The 17330-nt window shown below is 39.9% G+C and overlaps 1 protein-coding gene across 6 annotated transcripts in view; it reads right to left on the reverse strand.

The window, feature by feature from the left end:
- rsrc1 (arginine/serine-rich coiled-coil 1) overlaps positions 1-17330 on the reverse strand; it is a 227082-nt gene that overhangs the window by 46753 nt on the left and 162999 nt on the right. The window lies entirely within an intron of this gene.

Raw genomic sequence — 17330 nt, forward strand, 5'->3', positions numbered from 1 at the left:
GATTCAAGTTGAGCTTCCTTGCTCTGCATTTGAGATTCCCTGGCTGTAGTGAACTTTCAGGTATGTGACTGTCACTAAAACCACTAGACCACTTGTGGAGCCTGGATATGGCCTCTAGATAGCTAAAACGTGTCCACAAAGCCGCAGATCCAGTTAGGTTTATTCTGAGTATGAACAGAGCTGATCACATCAATCTCTGCAGTGGAGTCTGCTGCCTGGATTGGCTTTGGCTTTGTCCACTGGCTCTAAAAAGACATGAATCAAACTGAGAAAGACAGATTAGCCTTTGGTAACAAGGGATAATGTTCGAGACATCAGAAAAACATACTTTCGCCATCAGTAGATACAGGCCCGGACATCTTTCTTTTAAGCTAACACACACTAATTCATGGTGCACAGGCACTCACACAAATGTACATAAACTGAACATGTGTCTTGCAGATGTAGTAGTTATGAAAAAAGGTCCTGTTCTGTGTGTGTATATGAGAGAGAGAGAGAGAGAGAGCGAGAGAGAGGGAAAGAGAGAGAGAGAGAAACATAGAGAGACAAGAAATACCTGAAGAATGCAAATATATGAGCAGAAGAAAGAAGGGAAATTAAATGAATATTAATTCTCCCACAGCAATTCCCTCTTCTCAGCACGAGGAGATGAAAGAGGAGCAATGTACTTTCTGATATTTATTTCTCCTTAAACACACGGCTGGAGTTCTGCTCTGGAAGACGGGGCCCCGGTTGGGAGGAGTTGGGTACCCAGGGGCCCCTTATTGCCTGATTTACTAATTAGGCAGAAATATGTAAGATCGAGCCAATGGAGGATTAATTAACTGTTTATTTCTCTTCGCTCCTCTATTGGAACCCATAGCTTTGGACTGAGGGATGCAGAGACACAGAGGAGGAAGTGCTGGGTGCGGCATCTTGGACAAACGAACAATTCAGATGGGTGTGAACGTTTGTGTGTGTGTGCATGCGTGCGTGTGGCCTACTGTAAACCATGTGGCAGTGTCGCCCGTACAAATGAGTGTGGGTGGATGTCTCTGTCATCACCCCCCCGGTGCAACACAGAGGAGAGCTGTTCAAGTTGTTATGTCTGAGCATGACTAGCACATGCAACGCCAAGACTGCAAAACTAAGGCATGGCGGAATGATGAAGGGAGAAGGGAAGAGGAGACGTAGACATTTAGAGACAAGGGAGGATCATAAAGGGAAAGAGTAGAATGAAGAAGTGGGGGACAAAAAGGAAGAAAGAGAACCCTGAGAATACAGTATGTGTTTGGTAACAAGTGATCGTGTGGAATCACAGCCCATATACCGTAAGTCTGAAGACTCTCAAAGTGCAGAAAGACTAAGAAAGGAAGCAGGAGATTGAGATAGGGGAGACAGAGGCATGTAACAGCAGAGAGGGGAAAGAAATAATACCTTGAACGTGTGTGTGTGTTAGATTGGGGCAGGGTAACGGTGCAATCTGTACAAAATTAGGACTCCATTACAACTTTGAAACAACTCATGACTTCCATCTGTTCCTGAGGCCTGGAACGTGAGATTGGAGACGACAGGTGTCTAAATGTTTATCAGCCGTGCTGGGTTTATTCCTGTGTCTGTGAGTTAGGAGGAAAAATGACCCACACTAATCTAATTCAAACTAACATTCACTTTGAAAGGTTGCTGGTGTGGCAGGAATAAAACACATGCTGTTCAAAACCATTGGAGTCAGTACGGTACAGTATGTGCCTTGGCATGTAGAATTCAACTCTTGAGCCCTGTGAGAATAAACAAAAAGTAAGCGTGTGCGTTTACGTACAATGCACAAAGTCTTACTGAGGAAAGTTACAACATGTTACTACCATTAAAATAATCAATTATTAACAGATTTGAAATAAATAATAAGTATGATTAGTTATTCCAGTCCAGGGCCTTTGGCCACTTGTAACATTTGACTGTATTTCAAGAGCCAGGATGAAGGAAGTGGACGCAATTTGACTGTAGTTAATACTTGAGCCCTTGAATTTGGTTAGCTGAACTTGATGAATCCAATAATATCTATGCAATTCTCATTTACTAGACAAACTAAAACAACTACCTTCTTACCTTTATACTTTTTTTCCAAGTATAAATTAATCACATGATCAAAGAACCAACATGATGGTACACTGGTATACCGGTGTCAAGTGTTTGAAGACTGAATACCTGACACTTAATGACTTCAGATGCTACTGTGCACAGTTCTGTGTCTGCAGTTTTGATAGAGAGATCTGTTTAATTTAATAAACAGCAATTGTTCTATCTTGGTCTATACAGGTGAATTATAAATTCTTATTTAAGGGACATTTTTGTAGTTTATAAAACTAGCTAGACAAGTAATACTAAGAGCTTGAACAAAGAATAAGCTCAAAATGAAGTGCAAATGTGTCCTCTCTGTCCTTCATGTCTTTGTAGTGATGCACAGAGACGGCATTGTTTGCGTAAAAACTGAGACATGCAAGAGCGCATACTGTGGGCAGGAATCAGGCACAAGCACCACATAACTAACATAGTCGGCATCTGTGGATCTTGTCATTTCTCCTGACGTATGCAGCTTCTGTCTTCTAATCTCGTTTAAGACACAGACCCATACAGGCTTCTGCAGATCACAAGCGGAGCACAGCCACTTCAGGTGTGTGACTGTATTAATGAATGTGCATGCAGTCAGCAACCATGGACTGATTTTAACTTTTATAGCTCTTAATTTTTCTTGCAGTCCTTCGGCAAAGTGAACAGAAACATACAGTACTGTCAAAAACATCAATATACATTATATATTGCCTTGTACCATCTCAGTAGGTGATGGCACCTTTTATCAAAGTTTAACCACTAAACGGGCCCATCATTATGTATAAAAAGAGCAGTTCATGATTGATTTAAATATAAAAAAAACAAGTAAATTAAAATGTCAGTATTTAAAATAAAACTACAGTAATAAACAGTCATAACCTCTGTTAAAAAACAGTCACCAAACAAAGTCATTTAGCATTATTTTTAGCATTTTTCCCCCTAAAATAAAAACAAATCAAATAAACATGCCAATGGTGAGAAATACTTTTACATCTGGAAACATTTGGAATAGATAAGAAAAATTTTTGCACCTTATTTCTGTTTAACAGTTATTCTCATATGGTAAATGGCACATTTGTGGGTTCAACCAAAACCAAAATTATGTGTTTTAGCCTGTAACTGACAGAGTTACTGAGATCAGTGTCACCAATGTAATGGAGACCTCGCAGGGTAGTGAACAGGAGGGGTGAACAGCAGACGGTGGGGAAATAAATGAAAAGAAAGCTTGGCATGCAAAAAACATATCTTTAGTTAGGGCTTGAACATTAACGCCGGTGACAATCTTCTCATTTCTCAAGCCCATTCGATGAAGTTATTTTATCAGTATCTGCTGTAAGGTATCAGCCTGTGCGATAAACTCAGAGCTGTGTAATAACCTTCATCTGCCACATCAACATTTTAACCCTTACATTCTCCTAACCTGCAAACCAGCCCACCTCCACACTTCACCCCCTGGGGGAAGCAATCGCTCACTGTTGAGGTATTTTACACAGATTTGTTGCCAATTTGTTGCTTTCCAGTGGAAAAAGTAAATGTAATAATGAGGGGGTAGAAATTCATTAAACACGTGAATGAAATACTTTTCAAGTGCGAGAGGAAGATTCATGGGGATGTTCATACGGCTCATAATCATGCCTCCGTCTGCTCAGCCTGCAATGGCATAAAACATTTAATCTGGGATGAACACTTACTGTCGCTTTCCCTCTCTCCTTGGACCCTCTCCCTCTAAACCCACCTCCCCCCCCCCTTTTTCCTCACTCCCGCCACCCTCCATCTTCCTTTCTCTCTCTCTCAATCTCTCTCTGTGACTGCCAGAAACCACAATCATAAAATTATTAAAATGCTGTTTGGCTGCCATTAATCAGTGGTGGTGATAATTCCTCGTGTGGGAAGTGACAGAGCATTAGTCACATACCTCTTGGCCTCAACAGACAGAGAGTAATGAGCCACGAGCTGGACCGGGTCAATCATAAACTCATCAAATGCGTCATTTAATTTCTTCATTTAGACAAACACAATTTGTTTATGGGAAAGATATCAGGTGTTGTGGAATGAGAAACGGCGCTGAAACGCTGGTACATTAATCAGGGCTTGATTACACACGACTCTGCGGTTGTTTATCCTAATTTCATTCATTTCCATCAACAAAGCAAACACAGACGAACACAGCCATTAGTGATGGTCGGGGATGGCACAATTACAGCCTCGTATTAAATAAAGTGATGATGAATGGTCCAATACAAACTAAAACAAAGGGGTTTTTATTACTTCAATTCTATCCTAGCCCTCGCCTTCCTGTGTATGTCTGTGGAGCCTCACTAGTGTGAAAGGAGAGAAGAAGCTGTATTAACTTTACTACTAGAGGAGGCCAGATTGATGAGAGAAAAGAAAGAAAAAAAAAATAGAAACTTTGAGTGAAGTATTGGCTCCTTTGAAATGACAGTTGGTTACATATGATAGCAAAAGACAGTCTTGTCTGTTACAGTTACATTTCTAATTGATATCAGTGGGTGAGCTTGTTATAAAAGCAGCAAAATGGGTGACACTAACATAGAAGGACAAATATACATTTACCTACATGCACAAATACAAACAGATCATGTACACAAACACTGGAGAATACTTGCACACACATACACACACACACACACACATATACAAACACACCAGAAGCTGATAAAGATGAAAAAAGAAGTGACAGCAAAGTCAGATATTTTTCTTGATCATGCAAAGCTTGAGTGTTTGCAGCTCGTTGATGCAGTCCAGCAGGCAGGCTATAAAACTGCACGGGGTGTCCGTCTTTTTCTCCACACCACTGACTGTTAGCCATAACAACATCTAACACTGCCTTAAACAGAGCTGTAAAATTAAACACGTTTAATTATATGATGTCACATACAGTTCTACAAATATGGTTACTGTTGCATTCAGTAATTTATAAACCTTTGCAGAGGGTCAGTGCTCAATCAATTTCATATGTAGTAAGCCCACCTGTAGTTTGGGACTGCATGATATGATTTCATGGTATCATCAGTATGGACGTTATTTCATTTTATTTTATTTTCATGTTCATATTTGACACCATTGTGATAGTTGTTTTTTAGGCAATATTGTCTAAAAACGTTTTATTTTTTCCCAAATTCCGTGCTTTCTGTTTGAGTTTTTCTGAATTCTGTGCTTTATAATTTAAGTACATTTTGTCACCAGAAAGAGTGTCTAATCGGGGTGGATGAATAAAATTTCAACAATTCATGAGAAAGTATTCAAAATTAAATAATACATTGAATGAAATGAATATATACCAATGAATTTGTAGTGACGCAACACATCACACTATTTTTTAATCAAAGAAAGTGTTTCAATACACAGTACACTCAGACATTAGCATGACGAAGTGAAACAGATGAGTAAGTGCTATGGCCTGAAGTAATCCTTCACATATTTGTGAGTGGTCGCACTGTACGCCATAAAAAATAATAATCACCAAATAACATTGGTAAAATGAGGCTTATAGCGAAGGGATTTGAACAGCGATTTGCTCAACCGCCCAAATTCAGAGTGAAGCCACTAACCAGCTGTAGGGATGAGTATCGTTAGGATTTTTATCTTTAACTTATCCATACCCTTTTCAGTCCAGTTCATACTCTTACTGGTTCTTTTCATTACTAAAGAATCTGAGTTTTTTGAATTATTATTTTTTAAAAAAAGGTTTAATTCAGAACAGGATTAGAATTGATTTATATTTTAAATATAACTAAATATTGTTTCTAGAGTAGCAACAGTAAAATCTCTATATACACTCAATAATATCTCACTGGAAACAAATCTCAAATGTCAATAAAATAAATAATATTCCTGACATCAAAATACTGAGTCAAGTTTAGAAAGAATAAAGAACACAGACATTGGTCAGTGTCAGTCATCCCTCCTGTCCTCTGTCCTCCTTCCTCTGCTGCTGGTAGAGAGGAGGGGCTGGTTTCTTCTCAGCCAGCAGCTAAGATACAAGAATTCGCCACATTTTAAGATTTGTGGCAAATTAAGCTAAACAGTTTGGCGACATACAGGCAGCTTTCATTTTAGCTTGTTCATAACAATTCTCTATGGACAAAGCAGTTGAAAATATCTCTTTTCTACATGTTCCTGCTTGTTGAACAGGTGTTTTGACAAATTATTCTTATTGGCTTTTGACTGACAAAGTTTTTATTGCACTTTCAGTAACGAGCGCAGTTGTCATCGACTCGTCTCCTGTCCACTCTGAGTGTGTGTGTGTGTGTGTGTGTGTGTGTGTGGAGGTGCTGAGCCCCGCCCTCAGTCAAACTCCAACACAGACCGCAGAGGAGAGGACAGAAGCAGCGCAACCACAAATGACAGCAAAACGCAGTAGAGATTCTCAGCATAGTTTTTTTTCCTGTTCATTCTGTTTAGGCACTGTGACAAATTGCTTAGGAGCTGTGCCTAAGTGTTATAATGGTAGGGGGAACCCTGATTTTTAAAAATTTCATCCACATTTTAGAAAATTCCATGATATTCCACATTTTACAGTTCATTCCTTTTTTTTTTTTTTTTTAAATCAAATTCTGTGATTCTGTCTGTGTTTTCTGCAATGTGCAAACCATAGGGTCCTACTGACATGTTGACTGTGTATTATTTATCTGAGAACAAACCGCCACTTGCGATTCTGGAGGTCGTGACTCAAATGCAGAGGAAACTCACAAACCTGATTTTAGCATGCAAAGCTTCTTGCATCACAAAGGCAAGGGAATTGTTCATATGAACGTGCATAGTATTATATCCAAAGTGGACTATATTAAAGTCTGGGTGTGACAAACCCTGACATTTTTGTGTTTTCTGAAAGATGGTTGCCAAACAAAAATGCTGATATCGGTCTTGATAACTATAGTATTTTTTGTTGTGATCAGCCTACAAAGGGAGAGGGCGTTGCCATTTTATTTACCTATGTATCTAAGCCAAAATGTTTTGGTTTTTATTATTAGTGGTTCCATTTTTAGTTGACGTTTTACCTTTACATAAACGGTAGTACGTAGTGTGCACACACACAGGGCTCCATTTTAGGCCCACTTTTATTCACTATTTTCATAAATGTATGAGGTGAATTCACCACACAATTCACCTGTACGTGGACGACACTATTATCTATACAATAGCCCCCTTTGTCGCCCAGGCTGTTCAAAACTGGCATATTGATTTCTGAGCTATACAGCAAACATTGATTGATCTTAAATTACTGTTGAACTCAGATGAAACAAAATGTATGCTACTTTCTAGAAAACTGACTAACAGTACCATGGAAGTAAATATTACCACACTAAATGGGACACAGATTGAAAGAGTATCCTCTTATAAATACCTTGGTTTCTGGACAGATGTCAAGTTGTACTTCAAAAAACATATTGATGAAATGACTAAGTCTTTAAAAGCAAAACTGGCATTCTTTTATAGAAATAAGGATTGTATTACCAAGAATTATAGAAAGCAAATTGTTCAGTCAACCTTTTTATCCATTATGGACTATGGTGATGCCATTTATATGCACTCTCCTGCTTCTACTCTTAAACCTCTCAATGCAGTCTATCAATCGGCATTAGGTTCCTAACTGGGGATGGGTTTAGAGCTCATCATTGTATCCTTTATGAAAAAGTTGGATGGCTGTCGTTGGCAGCGAAAAGAGAATGGCACTGCATTCAATTTATATACAGAGCTCTCCTTGGCAAACTTCCTGGGTACCTTACATGTCCTATTAACTATAGTTCAATTTCACACTGCACTAGGTCCCAAGACTATTTGGTCCTTGAAAATCAACGTGTTAGCACTGAGACTGGGAAATTGGCTTTTAAATATTACACTCCACACAAGTGGAACAACTTGCAGAAGATAGTGAAATTAGACGAGCTAATCCCTTTTAATCAAACTCTATTAGCTGACACAGGACAGTGTGACATATATGACATAAATTGCTTTTATTGTCTTAATATGTTTCATATTATGTGTTTCATTGCTTTCATATATTGTTTTTATTGTTTCTTATATTTTACATTGCTTATCTGTTCATATACACTTTTTATATTTCCTTTTTAAATTAATATGCACAACTAAAAAAAGGCTTCATCTCTCTTATCTACAGTATATCACACACAAGCAAACATTCTTGCTCAGGTTAGGGTTCAGTGGATTGCAAAAGGATGCTGACGTGCTGTCAGGAGGAGCTAGGAATCAAACTACCGACCCAGCAATTACATATCACTGTCGCCCCTACACCCACCACTATTAAATCAAGCTTTCCTCCATTACTCACGTGAAGCACTGCAAGCAATCACAAGTGTCAGGGCCACATCATTCATCCAATTTGTCTGCATTTACATCTCAGCACAACAGCTGAGCTGTGCATGTTCATGTGTGAGATACAGTATCTGTAGCCCAGTCCTACAACAAACAAACGTCAAAGAATAAATAGGACTTCATCAGTCCAAATGTTGGGTGAAGATTAAAAAAAATTGAAATAGAAAAGCAAACAGAATCATTTTAGCAAAAATGTGTCAGTCTATGATTTGGAAAGATTTCAGTTGGAGACTAAGTGACATCAAACAAGCCTTGGAGTTGTTGTTGTCCTTTAAAGTAATACAACCAATCAATTCAATCACCTAAAGAGCCATCAGCTGAATCCAGCGAGATGAGTGTACGAAGGCCAAGGTTGTTGCAGCAACCCATCCTGGTCCATCTATAACAGGAATGTTGAACATCCATCCATCCATTTTCTATACCTGCTTATTTGTATTCAGGGTCACGAGGGGGGCTGGAGCTTTTCCCCAGCATGCACTGGGTATAAGGCAGGGAGACAGCCTGGACAAGCTGCCAGTCTGTCACAGCACATGAAAAAACACATTCACACTGATGAGGAATTTAAAATGTCCAACTCATGAGAGCACAGAGAAGCACAGATACAGTGAACTAACTACAGTGACTAATTTTTGGCTGATTTAAATCAATTAAATATGTTTAAATAGAAATTCCAAACCAAACATATGCAACCCATACAGACAAAGAAGCAGGGTCGAGGACCTTGTTCCTGTTTGCCATTATGCCACAGAAACATTGTGCATTATGACAGTCCCACCATTTAGTTCCTAAATTCACTGAGATCAAATATGATTAACAAGACCACAATATTAAGCAAAACATGATAAATTATTACAAGTCATGGAGGCAGGAATGCACAGGTCCACTTTCCTGCAATCCATTTATGTCTGCTCCAGGGCCAATCAGACAGCTACATTCATTAAACCCCTGTAGGAACATTTGCAAACACACAGACACACAAACTTAAGAGATGGTCAAATACAAGAATGAAATAAACTGGCGACATCACAAGACAGCTTACTAAAAGATGTGCATCTCTACTCTGCCTTTCTCATACAAAGATGCACCCGCAACAAAATCTTTTCCAGCAATTCTTACCACATGGTGAGAATTCAGTAATACTGTTGTTAGCATTATACACTGTCTTTACTCCTTCCTTCTCATCTCTCTCAGCCTGCATTCTTTGCATTCAGCCTCCCTCTCCACCCCCTCCCAAAAAGCCCTGAGCTCCTGCCAGCGGTCCAAGGTAATTAAATTACTTAGCAAAGTTTACTTAACAGTAAATGGTTAGCAAAATTTAAGGTGATTGCAAATTTGCTTTCATTCCACTTCAATGGCTGGCCTGTTTAAGGCTCGTCTGCAAATAATTAGCAAATACATTTGCATCAAAATCGTTTATACCATATGTTGCAAAATTATGGAAAGCAGCAAATTAAAAATATTCTTTTTCTGTTATGGAAATGTCTACATGTTGAGAGGAGAGGCAGAAACAGAGAGAAGGAGAGAGAGAGAGGGAGGGAGGGAGGGAGGAATATCACCATGTGTCTCTACACACCGACAACAAGGAGGAGAGAAAAAGGAGGGAGGAGGAAGGAGGGCGCAAAAATGATTCAGTTTGGATTTGAACATACTCATAATGGTCTTTTTCAAGAGCTCACCAGATGCTGTTTGAAATCTGCCCACAGAAGAAAAACAAAGCCTTCTCAATCTCTCACTCTGCCTCTCTTTCTCACACACATACACATACGCCGAATCAGAGAATTTCCTCTAAGTGGCTGACATCCTCTCTTTAGTGCAGTATGGACTGTTCCCTAAAGCAAGGCAGGGAAAGTTGTATACTAATTTGACGAGTACTTTTTACACCTAAGACCTTCAATCTCATAACAACAAATTACTAAAATAACGATAACCACAAAATGTGAAAACATGGAATCTAGCGACAAAATAAAAACAGAAACTATTCTAACTCTTTTAATTGATTCTAGGGCTGCAACTAACTATTTTCTCAATTACTCAATTAACTGCTTGGTCTATAAAATGCCTGAAAATAGTGAAAAAGGCGCAAGCAGACATCTTCGAATGTCTTGTTTTGTCCAACCAGTCGAAAACCCAAATATATTTAGCTTAATATCACAGAAGACTAAGAAAACAAAGCCAATATTTACATTAGAGAAGCCAAAACCAGTATATGTTTGGCATTTTCTTTTAAAGAATGACTTACATGATTTATCGATTATCAAAATAGTTGATTCACTTCTAATTTTTATGTTAAATTTGCAACATTGTCCCTGTGACACGTCCTTAAGCTAAAGAACTGAAAGGAGCTGGGTGCGGAGGTACCACAAGCTTATTGCAGCAAAGAGAAAACCAGGGGGGTAGCAAGACCTGTGTTTATTATACCCATAAAACAAACCAAAAATCAATTGTACATAAACCTTTGATCTATGCAGTCCGTAGGTCACGCAGTCCATCCTGCCATTGACAGACACCTTTGAACTGGAGGGCTGGTTTCTTGTTGAGATAAATAAAATCTACTTGTAGGTGCAGAGGACCGCAGAGATCCATTTCAAAACACATCCTTTCTTAAACTCAGAAGCACCTTTAAAGCATAAACAGGCTTGTTTTGAGAGGGTCAGAAGGAACAGCTTGAGGCACAAGGCTCTTGCTATGAGGTATGGCTCTCTAACTGAGCTCGACAAACCCTTCCATCCATCCATCCACCCCTCTCATCTGGAGGTCAGTCGGTCTGCCACCAGTGTCAATCTGTTACTAAGTGAGCGGCGGGGGCTGTTTGATAAAAGCTTATTCAGGTATTTGGGTCCTGTGTAACTGGAAGCCCCATGCTCTCTCTCTCTGTGAGACATAATTACGACTGTTGACTGGAACAGTGAGGTAATGGCACATAAATCCAGCTGATCAATGGTTACAGAGACTAAATTACAGGACACCCCTGTGCCATTATCCTCCCAAAGGACAACAGGAGACGCATTCCTGCACACATGCAAAGGGGATTTCTGTAGCTGTTGTGTAATTGTTTCATTTATTTGAATATGGAGGAAGTGAAAACAATGTTGTTAAAATTCTGGCTTATTGTTGTGAATAATTAACATTTTAAATTTTAAAAATCTGAAGAACAAAAAAAAGGTGAAGAAACCTAAAAGCATCTTTGCTGATTTGTTGAAGCTTTTAAAACTCCTGCAGGGTAAACATTAGCAAATCTCCTCCATGGACCTGCTGTTTAAATCATTAAACTATGTGAGTGATGATTAGCACTTTTATTCTCTGCCCATTTTTCCCACTTTTTCTGATCTTTGACTGTTATATCAGAAAATCCAAATTCAACTGCCTTGATGTGGCAAGACAAAGCAATACAGTAAAAAAAAAAAAAAAAAATCCTTGAACCTCACAACAAAATAATCGCATTCTTTAAAGAAGCTGTCATCTATTTGTTTACCATCTCTTGGCTCCAAATGTTGAGTAACAAAACATGAGAAAACCCTGCGTCCTCATTACAGCAAAGCCCTCAATTCAGTCAAAACACTAAAGTGGCGTGCTGCTGTTGTCACAATCGCACATTTAGCAAAGAGAACAGGTAGTTAGGAGTTATTACTGGGTAATTCCCTTATGTTTCTACAGAGAAAATCCCCTTTGAGATGAAGGTCAACACTGGCTGGTGTTCATGGCAATCACCTTAGTCATGTTACACGAAAAGTGGTGCTATGTCAGCGAAATGATGAAGATGGATAATGTGTGATAACTGTAATTCACTGAAAACAAATGGTGTGCTGCATTCCTGTGATAACTGCTAAATCTCAAGGACGATGATAATTAAGGGAGAAGGAGATAGAAAGAATATAGGAAGAATGAAAAAAAAAGGCAAAACAAGTTTATAGAGAAATACTATGCAGAGAGGCCAAGGAAATAAAGAGGGAGACATGAGACATAAAAAGAGAAAGGTCTTGTCTGAGTCTCCCCGTCCCAGTCACCTCTTATACTGGCAGAACAAAGGGCGGCAGCCTCCTAAATGTGGCGCATTAGCCCTTTAGTTCCAGAGGGGGTAAGGTGACACCCTCCATGTATGTGGTCTGTTCACCACACATCTGTCAGGGCCTAAGGGGGTGGGCTGAGGCAGTGGGAGGGACAGCGGGAACTGGAAGCACAGGGAAGAGTTAGGAAAGAAGCGGAGAGCTTGAGAGAAAGGGTGTGTGTGTGTGTGTGTCTTCAGGACCCCTGCTGTGGCAGAGAAGCCTAATACCCCGTATTTACTGTGGAAGAATTAGTCCCATCGCATGATGCTGCTAAGCTTGGCTGGTCATGCCCCCCCTTTGCATCTTTATATCCGTCACTCAATCAGACAGCAAATATAAACAGACAGAAAAACATATAGATGCAAACAGCAGAGACACACTCCTACATACTCATAAACATGCAGAGTCACAGACTTACTGAAAAGGCAGAAACACGTGTCAGGCATTCCTTAAAAATTGAGCTAAATTGGGTGTCTTGGTGGGTCAGCGGTCTAAGATACACAACATATGACAGCAGCAACGCCCTGCTCAATTCTGGCTGAGGGACTACATTTTTCCTGACCTTCTCTCCTCCCAACTATCTTTAAGAAAATGCTGGAAAAACATGCATAAGACAGGATTAGATGCATGCAGACACAGATTTTTTTTTTAACTTTAAGATTGACTTAAATTGTTAGGTTTCATGTGAATACTGGTGGACTTTTGAAACTGCATTAATGCAGTTTAAAAAGTAATACAAATTTTATATAGAACACAAACATTATATAGAGGCTTGTTATTACGACATAACTAATATTAATTATTACTTCTGTTTCTCTTTGAAAGTTGAACGGGAGTCACCACTGCCACCAGTTGCCAAGAACTGTGTTTCAGCTAAATTATTAATTTCTTATACCTTAATATTCAAACAAAATTTTATTTTTAAATTTTTCTCTTCAATTTTTGATATTTGTGGTAGATTTTTTTTTATAAAAATACATTATTTATGGCAATATTTGCTGAGGCAGCTGACAAAAACCAGCACAGATGTAGATATAAGTCATATCCTACAACGGGAAAAAACTTAAACTGCTCCAAAAAATATGTAATTTTGATATTTAGCTTATAGAACTGTTTATATATAAGTTAGGAGAGAAAAATGGATGCAAATGAGCCAAATTTTTCCAGTTGAAATAAGAGATAACTTTGCTCAAAAGCACCACAATGACTTTTGGAGGCACTTTCAGACTTTTAAAACTAAAAAACATTGCTGGAAATCGTAAATAATAATCCAAATAGTCCAAATTAGAAACTTTCTCCCAACCAACTCCAGACAAGTGTCAAAAGTAGACAAACCATATAGGAAGTTAATTCAGACCAGTGAGCCCCTGCCAAGTTCAAGCCTCTGATGAGATCTTAAGGATTGTTTGTTTTGCTTCTGTCAAAGGTTCAAATAGGGAGAAGACGGAGGTTTTGATGACCCTTGGCCCTCAGGTCCTTAGTGGGTGTTCTGCAAACACTCCCTATTAATGTGTGGATAAGGGGAGGCCCGATGCCTCGCACAGTGCTCATGCTCATTTGAGTGGAAATGGACACTGCTCTGAAAAGAACCAAGAACCAAGCAAGAGGCTGAAAAGAAAAGAGTATAATACATATGTGAGGGTGTCCTGGTCCCTGTGTGTGTGTGTGTTATGCACGAGCAAGTGCGTATGAATCTAAGTATTTTCCATTGTGAGAGCTTTGGTTTAGAAAGTAGGAGAGCTGCTATAATTGTAATGTAGGTGAGTGAGCCAAGAGATGTTCAGGTAAAACCAGACACTGAAAATCTCAACAAGAAACACAGCGACAACAGTGAAGTCCGTTGAGAGGCGCTCACTCAAGACGAAGGAGGGAGAGAACAGACCACACCAAGGGCACCACATACCTGTAGTAGGGACACTGCTGCTTTTTGCTATCACAAAGACTAATACTGTCAAACTAAATCTAGCTGAACTTCCTCTTTCATGAGAACCTGTGTGGGAGGATTCCCTGCAGTCTGGCCAGTGCATGCTGGAATAAAGTACCCTGAGCAGGTGCAAGCAGTAAAATAAAACGATCAAATGACAGAAATTACAGAATGAATAAACGTCAATCAATCAAAACTGCTCTCTCTTATGATTGTTATAATCTACGACTGTAGTAATGACCATCTTTGAAAGTCAAATATTGCGGAAAGAATGATAAATATCATTTTTATTTCAATTTAATGCATTTCATGCATACTGTGAAAATAATAAGTCTGTTTTATTAATAAAGTCATGTACATTTAAAGTTACAAATAATGAAATTGGGAAAATTCTGATTATTGATTAAATGTTTTGAAAATATGGGGTGTAATGTGTGTGTGCATTTGTTTGTGTGTGCACGCGCAAATGTGTGTTTGATATGTAGGCCAAGCAGGAAGTGACCCATAAACATATCCATCCAGCTCTTTCATTGGGGGCCAGTGTTGCCCTCCTCCTCTCACCTCCTCATCATCCACACACACACACGCACACGCACAGACACACACACACACACACCCCCTTCTCTCTCTCTCAAAGCCCCCAGTGAGCGCTAAGCAGGCCAGCGGGCCAGCCAAGGGGGCTCATTACAGGTCCACAGAGCCCCCCAACACAAAGGCCTGAGCCGCTTTAGCCATGGGATGATCTGCTCTCTACTGACTAGAGAGAGTCCATAGACGGACAAAAGGAGGGAGGGAGGGAGGGGACGGGAGAGAAAGTGGAAGAGAGCGGAGAAGAGGAGAGGAGAGGAGAGCCGCAGGCTTTAAGGATGTCAGGAGACCCCGAGAGAGAAAGCCTGGCGGGCGCTCAGAGAGGAATGGAGGGAAGGAGGAGGAGGAGGAGGCTTAAGCTCCACAGCTACGTCAGGACATTAACATTCACACAACCTCCCAACATCTGCTGCTTCCTTCTCGCCCTCCATCCCTCCCTATTTCCATCCATATCTCCCTCTGTCCGCTAACAACACTGGAACAAAGACAGTGAGATGGAGTGTGGGAGGACAGAGACAGAGTGGGACATGAGGGTTTCTTGGAGGGTAAGGAAAATGCAAAATAAAAGAAAAAGGAGAGAACCAAAAGAGATATGAGACTGATACGTTTAGAAGATTTGGCAGCCACAAGGTCGTAGGACCTGAGAAAAAGATAATATTAATATAACAGCCTCAATTACACAAATACTTGATTAAACTAGTGAGGGCAATCAATGGTTACTCATAAAAGGCAGCAAAATACAAATAAAATGACAAATCAATTCAAAAACCAAATTGAAACTGGCTTATCAAGCTTAAATCTGCCGTCCATTCGTATTTTACTGTAGGTCGTTATGTGTGATATGATTATGGGCACCCGAAGGCCTGACACAGGCCAGCACAGGCTCTCTGGTGAAGACAATCTTTGACTGAGCCATAAACCTGTTCTTTTGGAAGCCTCCAGGAAAGAGAGGAAAACCAGAGACATGTCCAGTGCATTAAAGCCTCTCCTCTAGTCCTGCGTCTGGCCCTGGGCCTGTGTCTGCACCAGTCTGGCTCACTGCACTCAAAGCCACATGCTCAATTTTATGATGCCTCGCCACCATTAGTGCAACCCTGCCTTGAGGTGGCAGGGAGTGTGGGGTGTCTGATACACATTTGAAAACATAACTGAGCGAGGGGAAACTTCCATTTTTTTTTTAAAAACCTGCTGTAAGTTAAATTGCCTCCCACTCCAAAAAATTGTATGTATGTATGTATGTAAAATGTCAAAATATGATGAAATATGTTATGTATGCAAAAGAGAATCCGAACGTTTGAGCCTGTGAGACCGCAGTGGCGTTGTTCTGTGACCTGTCCTACGCTGAGGCTGAACAAGTCTTAAGTGAGGTAAGTGTGTGGCTGCTGGGTGCTTTATAGATGATGTATAGACGCCTGGTTCTTTCATATATTTCCTGTGGTGAAATTAGAGCCCTGTTCTGAAGTGCGAGTCCGTGTATGTGTGTGCGCATGACTGTAAACATGAAGACATCTTTCTCCACAGTCAATCTCTGCCTGTCACATCTGGCTCGCAACTCTACCCCTCGAATACACACTGGAATATATACACCGCTTGTATGGTGACATCTATGACTTATGTACTGGAGGGAGTGTTTGAAATTAAGCTGCAGTGAATATGGGCCCAGAAGCACTCAGAGCGGGGAGCCGGAGAACGGGTGTATGCATTTGTCTGTGTGTGTGTGTGTGTGTGTGTGAGATTGTGGTGGTGTGTGCAGGAGCTGTGCTGTGAGTCTGCATATGGGGAAAAACAACCATGAAACTTGTCCATGTCTAAAGTGGCGTCTGCATATATGAGATTGTGGCTCATTCCCAGCTCAATACAGCAAAAGTTGTATGTTAGGGCTGCGAAAAATGACTGAATATAAAGCTTTGATATTTTATATTGTTTCTCCCCAAAATGACATATACTGTATATATCTTGATATTTATACATTTTCTCTAAAACGGCTTTACAAATGGATTTTCCCAATCAAAATCGTGCAAGTACGAAAATGATCCTCGAGTGTGTCTTGTTTGATGACGTCGAGCTTGGGATGAAAGTCAGCACCTTTAAGTCTATGACTCTGTTACTCTGCCACTCATACTTGCACTAAATGTCTCCACAGTAGAAAACTGGGCCAGCTTCCTGTTATCTATATGCATAAAAGTAACCAAATCGATCAGTATAAAAGTTCATTAAAAGTACTGTATTGTACTTTAAATAAATAGGGATGCACGATATTATCGGCACGTCATCGGTATCGGCCGTTAAAAGCTCTAAAATGAAATATCTGCATTGGCCATTTCTGC

The sequence above is a fragment of the Thunnus thynnus genome, chromosome 7 (genome assembly GCF_963924715.1).
Source record: "Thunnus thynnus chromosome 7, fThuThy2.1, whole genome shotgun sequence".
Lineage (NCBI taxonomy): Eukaryota > Metazoa > Chordata > Actinopteri > Scombriformes > Scombridae > Thunnus > Thunnus thynnus.